Genomic DNA, 9,742 nt, shown 5'->3' on the forward strand with positions numbered 1-9,742 from the left:
AATGTTGAGCTTTAAGCCAACTTTTTCACTCTCCACTTTCACTTTCATCAAGAGGCTTTTTAGTTCCTCTTCACTTTCTGCCATAAGGGTGGTGTCATCTGCATATCTGAGGTTATTGATATTTCTCCCGGCAATCTTGATTCCAGTTTGTGTTTCTTCCAGTCCAGCGTTTCTCATGATGTACTCTGCATATAAGTTAAATAAAAAGGGTGACAATATACAGCCTTGACGTATTCCTTTTCCTATTTGGAACCAGTCTGTTGTTCCATATCCAGTTCTAACTATTGCTTCCTGACCTGCCTACAGACTTCTGAAGAGGCAGGTCAGGTGGTCTGGTATTCCCATCTCTTTCAGAATTTTCCACAGTTTATTGTGATCCATACAGTCAAAGGCTTTGGCATAGTCAATAAAGCAGAAATAGATGTTTTTCTGGAACTCTCTTGCTTTTTCCATGATCCAGCGGATGTTAGAAATTTGATCTCTGGTTCCTCTGCCTTTTCTAAAACCAGCTTGAACATCAGGAAGTTCATGGCAAATTGGAAGTAGTCAAACAGGAGATGGCAAGAGTGCACATCGATATTTTAGGAATCAGTGAACTAAAATGGACTGGAATGGGTGAATTTAACTCAGATGACCATTATTTCTACTACTGTGGGCAAGAATCCCTTAGAAGAAATGAAGTAGCCCTCATAGTCAACAAAAGAGTCCGAAATGCAGTACTTGGATGCAATCTCAAAAACAATAGAATGATCTCTGTTCATTTCCAAGGCAAACCATTCAATATCACAGTAATCCAAGTCTATGCCCCGACCAGTAATGCTGAAGAAGCTGAAATTGAAAGGTTCTATGAAGACCTACAAGACCTTCTAGAACTAATACCCAAAAAAGATGTCCTTTTCATTATAGGGGACTGGAATGCAAAAGTTGGAAGTCAAGAGATACCTGGAGTAACAGGCAAATTTGGCCTTGGAGTACAGAATGAAGCAGGGCAAAGGCTAACAGTGTTTTACCAAGAGAACGCACTGGTCATAGCAAATACCCACTTCCAACAACACAAGAGAAGACTCTACACATGGACATCACCAGATGGTCAACACCGAAATCAGATTGATTATGTTCTTTGCAGTCAAAGATGGAGAAGCTCTATACAGTCAGCAAAAACAAGACCGGGAGCTGACTGTGGCTCAGATCATGAACTCCTTGTTGCCAAATTCAGACTTAGAATTTGAAGAAAGTAGGGAAAACCACTAGACCATTCAGGTATGACCTAAATCAAATCCCTTATGATTATACAGTGGAAGTGACAAATAGATTCAAGGGATTAGATTTCATAGACAGAATGCCTGAAGAACTATAGACGGAGGTTCACGACATGGTACAGGAGGCAGGCATCAAGACCATTCCCAAGAAAAAGAAATGCAAAAAGGCAAAATGGTTGTCTGAGGAGGCCTTACGAATAGCTGAGAAAAGACAAGCTAAAGGCAAAGGAGAAAAGGAGAGGTATACCCATTTGAATGCAGAGTTCCAAAGAATAGCAAGGAGAGATAAGAAAGCCTTCCTCAGTGATCAATGCAAAGAAATAGAGGAAAACAATAGAATGGGAAAGACTAGAGATCTCTTCAAGAAAATCAGAGATACTAAGGGAAAATTTCTTGCAAAGTTGGGTACAATAAAGGACAGAAGTGGTATGGACCTAACAGAAGCAGAAGATATTAAGAAGAGGTGGCAAGAATACACAGAACTGTACAGAAAAGATCTTCATGACCCAGATAATCACGATGGTGTGATCACACACTTAGGGTCAGACATTCTGGAATGTGAAGTCCAGTGGGTCTTAGGAAGTATCACTACAAACAAAGCTAGTGGAGGTGACAGAATTCCAGTGGAGCTATTTCAAATCCTAAAAGATGATGCTGTGAAAGTGCTACACTCAATATGCCAGCAAATTTGGAAAACTCAGCAGTGGCCACAGGACTGGAAAAGGTCAGTTTTCATTCCAATCCCAAAGAAAGGCAATGCCAAAGAATGTCCAAGCTACTGCACAACTGCACTCATCTCACACACTAGCAAAGTAATGCCCCAAATTCTCCAAGCCAGGGTTCAACAGTACGTAAACTGTGAGCTTCCAGATGTTCAAGCTGGATTTAGAAAAGGCAGAGGAACCAGAGATCAAATTGCCAACATCTGTTGGATCATTGGAAAAGCAAGAAAGTTCCAGAAAAACATCTACTTCTGCTTTATTGACTATGCCAAAGTCTTTGGCTATGTGGATCACAACAAACTGTGGAAAGTTCTTTAAGAACTTTAAGATGGGAATACCAGACCACCTTACTTGCCTCCTGAGAAATCTGTATGCAGGTCAAGAAGCAACAGTTAGAACTGGACATGGAACAATAGACTGGTTCCATATCAGGAAAGGAGTTCACTAAGGCTGTATATTGCCAACCCAGCTTATTTAACTTATATGCAGAGTACATCATGTGAAATGCCAGGCTGGATGAAGCACAAGCTGGAATCAAGATTGCCAGGAGAAAGATCAATAACCTCAGATACACAGATGACACCACCCTTATGGCAGAAAGCAAAGAAGAACTGAGGAACCTCTTAATGAAAGTGAAAGAGGAGAGTGAAAAAGTTGGCTTAAAGCTCAACATTCAGAAAATGAAGATCATGGCATCCGGTCCCATCACTTCATGCCAAATAGATGGGGAAACAATGGAAACAGTGACTGACTTTATTTTGGGGGGCTCCAAGATCACTGCAGATGGTGACTGCAGCCATGAAATTAAAAGACGCTTGCTCCTTCGACGAAAAGCTATGACCAACCTAAACAGCATATTAAAAAAGCAGAGACATCACTTTGCCAACAAAGGTCCGTCTAGTCAAAGCTATTGTTTTTCCAGTAGTCATGTATGGATGTAAGAGTTGGACTGTAAAGAAAGCTGAGTGCAGAAGAATTGATGCTTTTGAGCTGGGGTGTTGGAGAAGACTCTTGAGAGTCCCTTGGACTGCAAGGAGATCCAACCAGTCCATCCTAAAGGAAATCAGCCCTGAATATTCATTGGACGGACTAATGCTGAAGCTGAAACTCCAATACTTTGGCCACCTGATGTGAAGAACCAACTCACTGGAAAAGACCCCGATGCTGGGGACGATTGAAGGCAGGAGGAGAAGGGGACGACAGAGGATGAGATGGTTGAATGGCATCATCGACTCGATGGACATGAGTGAGCAAGCTCCAGGAGTTGGTGATGGACAGGGAGGCCTGGCATCCTGCAGTCCACGGGGTCGCCAAGAGTCGGACACGACTGAGTGACTGAACTGAACTGAACTGATTTTGTCCCTTCTAGAACTTGCATCTCCAGGCTGCGTCTGCAGGGGGCGCTGTGCGCACGCATTTCTCCAACATGAACGTGAAGCCTCGGTTAGGAGGAGGGAAGATGGCTCAGAGGAGCATGGTGGTTGGGCCAGCTTTTCAGATTCTGCAGCCAGCACTGTGGGGAACCTGAGAAAGATCGAACTCCCCAGGCCTAAAGCTCGGGTTACTGATCTTGTGACCACCACTCATTGTGTAACAAACCAACCAAAACCAAATTTGCCCATGATCCTTTCAATCTAACATTATCGGTAATTAATTTTCACTCTTCCACATTCCCTTCTGTTGTCTTTATGTTACTATAATGGGGCAGCTGCTACCAGCATGGCCGGAGCTTCCAGTTTTTAAAGAAAGCCAGAAATCCTTAAAATGTTGGCTACTGATTCCAATTTTATCAACAGTGAAGACTGAACAACTCACATTCGTGAGCCTCATAGAGCCTGGAGGCCACCAGTGTGAGACCTCTGGAATTTGAGCTGTGACCCTTTCAGCACCATCCCTGTCATTCCTGGGCCAGAAAAACATACAATGCCCAGTTACATTTGAATTTCAGGTAACAAATTATTTTAACAGTGTCCCAAATATTGCCTGGGACACACACTAAAAAATTGTTACTTATCTGAACTTCCAGTGTACTTGGGTGTTCTGGATTTTTATTTGCTAAATCTGGCAACCTTGTTCTAGAGAGCATCTGGCCTGGGATGATGTATCTGTTCTTTAAGGAACCCTGGATGGACTTTGTACCTTCTGAGTAACTTGTATCTCTGCTGACTTGAACTTTCCTCCCAAGTTATTTGTAGGGAAATTGTGGCTTATGGAATCTCCCGATAGTTTATAATTTACCTTCAATGCCTGGATGGGTAGAATTGGCAGGTCCTACAATCCCCTGAGCTGATTCCCTGATCCATTTCTCCTAAGGTCCCAATGTTGATTAATTGCAGGTCTGTTTAGAAGGCAACTGTCTTTTATCTGTAAGTCATGGCAGAAACAGGCCATCTTGGGCTTATTTTTATCTGTGGCTTTTTCAAAAAGAGAGAAAAGGAGACATCTGGATCCTCTCACTTGGCAGGCTCATTTAAACAAATGGTCCTTTTGCTAAAACAGACTGGCACCATGGAGCCACAGTTTGCAGGTGGGAGGATTGGGGATAGGGTGGTCCTGGTGGGTAAGAGCATTTTTCTTTTTCTCCAGTGTTAAAATGGTGGCATGTGCAGCCTGGGATTTCGTCATCACTTTGGTCGCTGCCCATTTTTACACTAGAGGAGCTACCTACTGAGTGTGGTGGTATTTATCATCATACATGCTAGGCTGCCTCAAATATTTCACTGTCCCACTGTTTGGTCAAATCCAAACCTTCCTCTCTAAGCTCCATTTCTCTCTGCATAGCGGGCAGATTCTTTACTGTCTGAGCCACCAGGGAAGTCTCCCATGTTTCCCTACTTGAATCATAATAGTAATAGCACAATAATTGCAATGCCATTTGTTGAAATTTCTTACCAGCCTCCTTGCTAGGTCCTTTACGTGTTTTAAATAACTTATTCCTTAAAAAAAAAAAAACAATATATTCTTCACATCAACTCTATAGGGGCAATAATATTACTATCCTGACTCTACAGATTAGGAAACCGAGCTTCAGAGAGGGCAAGTGACCTCCCTAAGTCACACAGTTAGTAAATGGTTCTGCCAGTGCCTTTCCTTGCTCATCCAGGTCCCCTCCTCACCCTAGTCTTCCTTCCTCAGTGTACCTGGAGCAGGGACTCATGAGCATCAGCTCTGAGCCCTGTGGTCCTCCGCAGGAGACGGGATGGGGCTGAAGAGTGAACCTGAGTTGTGCATTCCCCTGGCTCCCCGCTGTCGGGGCACCTCTCCAGATGTTCTACCTGACTCTCCCTCTGGGCTCCAATGCACCTTCCCTGGCCCTCTCAGATGTAGCGGGAACCCCTCTATTCCAGCCCCAAGGTTTTGCACTAGCTTCTGTGGTTGCCTTATATCCTATGAGCATCACTGTGTGCTTGAATTACACTCTGCTGAGAGTTATTCTCTTTCCAGAGGGCCAGAACCAGGAGAGCAGCAGAGCTGGAACCTGAACCCAAGGACTCCAAAATAGCCTCTTTGCTCATGGCCTCCTAGAACTGCTTGCTCCTTGCTCCTACCAGGCATGGGGTTTTCATTCAGGCTTGGATCACAACCTAGTCTCATTCCTATTCCTTTTCTCCAACAATTATAGGAGATGTTGTAAAGTGCGTTTTCTGTGCCTGCTACTGTACGCATGCGTGCTCGGTCACATCCAACTCTTTGCAACGCTATGGACGGTAGCCCACCAGGCTCTTCGGTCCTTGGGTTTTCCAGGCTAGAGTCTTGGACTGGGTTTCCATTTCCTACTCCAAGAGACCTTCCCGACCCAGGGATTTTTGTTGCATCTCCTGCATTGGCAGGTGGGTTCTTTACCACTGAGCTACGTGGGAAGCCTGTTAGTGTATGGCAGTGCATGCTAAGTCACTTCAGTTGTGTCTGACTCTTTGCGACCCTATGGACTGTAGCCCATGAGGCTCCTCTGTCCATGGGGATTCTCCAAGCAAAAATACTGGAGAGGCTTGCCATGCCCTCCTCCAGGGGATCTTCCCAACCCAGGGATAAACCCACATCTCTTATGTCTTCTGTATTGGCAGGCAGGTTCTTTACCACTAGCACCGCCTGGGAAACCACATGCTAGGGTATGGGCCCTATTAAAAATAAATCAAAAACAACGCTGGCTTGACGTGACTTGTTCTTAGCGAAGACGTGCACCTTCACCCTCAGCCTACCGCCAAGTGCTGAATGAGAATCATGTTAAGAAGTGCTTCCTGAACATTCCCTGAGTGGAAAAGCATTGAGTGGGGCTAAAGGAGTGACAAGAAGGATAACTGTCCCTCAGTCTCTGCCCTAAAACAATTCACAGCCATGCCACCAACTACCTGATTAATTTTTCAGGCTAGAATTTTATGGGGGTTGAGAACAAGCTCCTCTACCTGTGGTTTCCAGACTCTAGCCTCACATTTGGAAACAGGGACACACAGATGTTTTTTAAATTTAAATTTTAAATTCAGGTGGGATATACACTCAAATATATTCTTATTAAAAATAAAACTTTTACTATGCAGAATGAGCTATTGATAATATACAACAACCTAGATTCATCTTAAGGGTGTTATATTTACTGACAAAAGTCAATTTCAAAAGGTTACACATGTGCGATCGTGGATATAATATTCTTGAAATGACCAAATTATAGAATAGGAGAATAGATTAGTGGTTGCCTATGTAGAAGGATTGGGGAGAAGCGTGCAAACATAAATGGACAGTGTCAGGTAATTCCTTTGTGTTTTATATGTATATCTTTCTCTCTTTTTTAAATTTAGCCGTGTGGCATGTGGGATCTTGGTTCCCCAACTAGGGATCGAACCTGCAGCCCCTGCATTGTAAGGTGGAGTCTTAACCACTGGACAGCCAGAAAAATGTCTGTGTTCTGTATCTTGATTGTGATGGTGTTTACACAAATACATGAATCTATACATGGGATAAAATGACATAGAATTATATGTGCCTGTGTATACAGACACAAATAAATGTGTAAAAAAATGGTGACAACAGAAAGAGGTAATCTAGTTAATTGTTGTTTAGTCACTAAGTTGTGTCCAACTCTTTTCAACCCCATGGACTGTAGCCCACCAGGCTCCTCTGTCCATGGGATTTCCCAGGCAAGAATACTGCAGTGGGTTGCCATTTCCTTCTCCAGGGGATCTTCCTGACCCAGGGATGGAGCCGGCATCTTCTGCACTGGCAGGTGGATTCTTTACCACTGAGCCACCTGGGAAGCCCCAGTCTAGTTAATAATATTGCATTAAAGTCAATTCCCTGGGTTTTATGTTACATTACATTATATAGGATGTCATTCTTGAGGGAAGCTGGGTGAAGGATACATGATAGTTTGTGCATTATGTTTCTGCTTCCTATGAGTCTAAATTTCAATATAAAAAATTAAAACATTTCATTGTTACCAGAACAGAATAAGCACATTGTAGAAAGTCAAATATAGAACAAAAATAAACACTATATTCACATAAATCAGACTACACTGTTAAGCCTTATTGTATTTCTTTCTAGATCTTTTTCTATGTGTTTATATATAGTATATGTATTTTTGAGGAATCTATTTTTTAAAATGCAATTATTTAAAAGTAGTTCTAGCTTCACAACAAAATTGAAAGCAAAGCACAGAGATTTTCCGACATATCTCCTTGCCCCACACGTGTGAAGTTTCCCTCATTGTCAACATGCATGCAAATGTGCTCAGTCACTCAGTCGTGTCCAACTCTTTTCCACCCCATGGACTGTGGCCTGCCAGGCTGCTCTGTTCACGGGATTCTGCAGGCAAGAATACCGGAGTGGGTTGCCATTTCCTTCTCCACAGGATTTTCCCAACCCAGGGGTTGAACCAGGGTCTCCCACATTGCAGGCAGATTCTTTACCATCTGAGTCACCAGGAAAGCCCAAGAATACTGAAGTGGATAGCCTATCCCTTCACCAGGGGATCTTCCCAACCCAGGAATCGAACTGGGGTCTCCTGCATTGCCGGCAGATTCTTTACCAGCTGAGCTACCAGGAAAGCCCCTAATGACATATATCAATCATTATATATAACATAATAAAGATTATTTTCACTAAAAATCTTCTGTGCTTTGTCTGTTTATCTCCCTCCCTACCCCTGGCAACCACTGATCTTTTTGTTATCTCCATGTTTTTACCTGTTCCAGAATATCATCTAGCCAGAATCACACAGTATGTGGCATACATACAGTTAGTATTATACAGTAGCTTTTTCTAGTAGTAGAAGATTGGCTTCCTTCACTACTTGGTAATAGTAATATACATTTAAAGCTCCTCCGTGTCTTTTTATGACCTGGTAGTTCGTTTCTTTATAGCTCTGTGCAGTGCTCCCTTGTTGGAATGTACCATATTTTATTTATCCATTTTTCTAATGAAAGACATCTTGGTTGCTTCCTAGTTTTGGCAATTATGAATAAAACTTCTATTGCTATCTTTGTGCAGTTTTTTGTGTGAACATAAGCTTTCAACTCTTTGGGAGAATAATCATATGGTCAGAGTATGTTTAGTTTTGTAAGAAACTTGCAAAGTGCCTTACCATTTTGCACGCCCACCAACAATGTATGATGGCACCTTGCTGGAATTTGGTGTTGTCAGTATTTCAGATTTTGATCATTCTAATAGGTGTCAAGTGGTATCTCATTGTTACTTTAATTTTCATATCCTGATGACCTATGATGTAGAAGATCTCTTAATAAACCCATTTGTCAACTGTATGTCTCTGTATTTCCTTTCTTCAATGTTGTGTTACATAATTAAAAAGATGGTATAAAAGATGATTCTTAGGCAACAGAAGTAAAAATAGATAAATTGGACTACATCAAAGTTAAAAATTCTGTTCAAAGTACACAACCTACAGAGAGAAAAGGTAAGCTATAGAACAGGAGAAAATATTTGCAAATCACATATCTGATAAGAGGTTAACAGCCAGAATATATAAAGAACTCGTATAACTCAACAACAACAAAATAATCTGATTGAAAATAGGTAAAGGACTTGAATAGACATTTCTTCAAAGAAGATATCAGATCAGATCAAATCAGATCAGTCGCTCAGTCGTATCCGACTCTTTGCGACTCCATGAATCGAAGCACACCAGGCCTCCCTGTCCATCACCAACTCCCGGAGTTCACTCAGACGCATGTCCATCGAGTCAGTGATGCCATCCAGCCATCTCATCCTCTGTCGTCCCCTTCTCCTCCTGCCCCCAATCCCTCCCAGCATCAGAGTCTTTTCCAATGAGTCAACTCTTCGCATGAGGTGGCCAAAGTACTGGAGTTTCCGCTTTAGCATCATTCCTTCCAAAGAAATCCCAGGGGCTGATCTCCTTCAGAATGGACTGGTTGGATCTCCTTGCAGTCCGAGGGACTCTCAGGAGTCTTCTCCAACACCACAGTTCAAAAGCATCAATTCTTCGGCGCTCAGTCTTCTTCACAGTCCAACTCTCACATCCATACATGACCACAGGAAAAACCATAGCCTTGACTAGACGAACCTTTGTTGGCAAAGTAATGTCTCTGCTTTTGAATATGCTATCTAGGTTGGTCATAACCTTCCTTCCAACAAGTAAGCGTCTTTTAATTTCATGGCTGCAGTCACCATCTGCAGTGATTCTGGAGCCCAGAAAAATAAAGTCTGACACTGTTTCCACTGTTTCCCCATCTATTTGCCATGAAGTGATGGGACCGGATGCCATGATCTTCCTTTTCTGAATGTTGAGCT

Source organism: Bison bison, unplaced genomic scaffold (genome assembly GCF_000754665.1).
Source record: "Bison bison bison isolate TAMUID 2011002044 unplaced genomic scaffold, Bison_UMD1.0 scf7180017864038, whole genome shotgun sequence".
NCBI classification, from domain to species: Eukaryota; Metazoa; Chordata; class Mammalia; order Artiodactyla; family Bovidae; genus Bison; species Bison bison.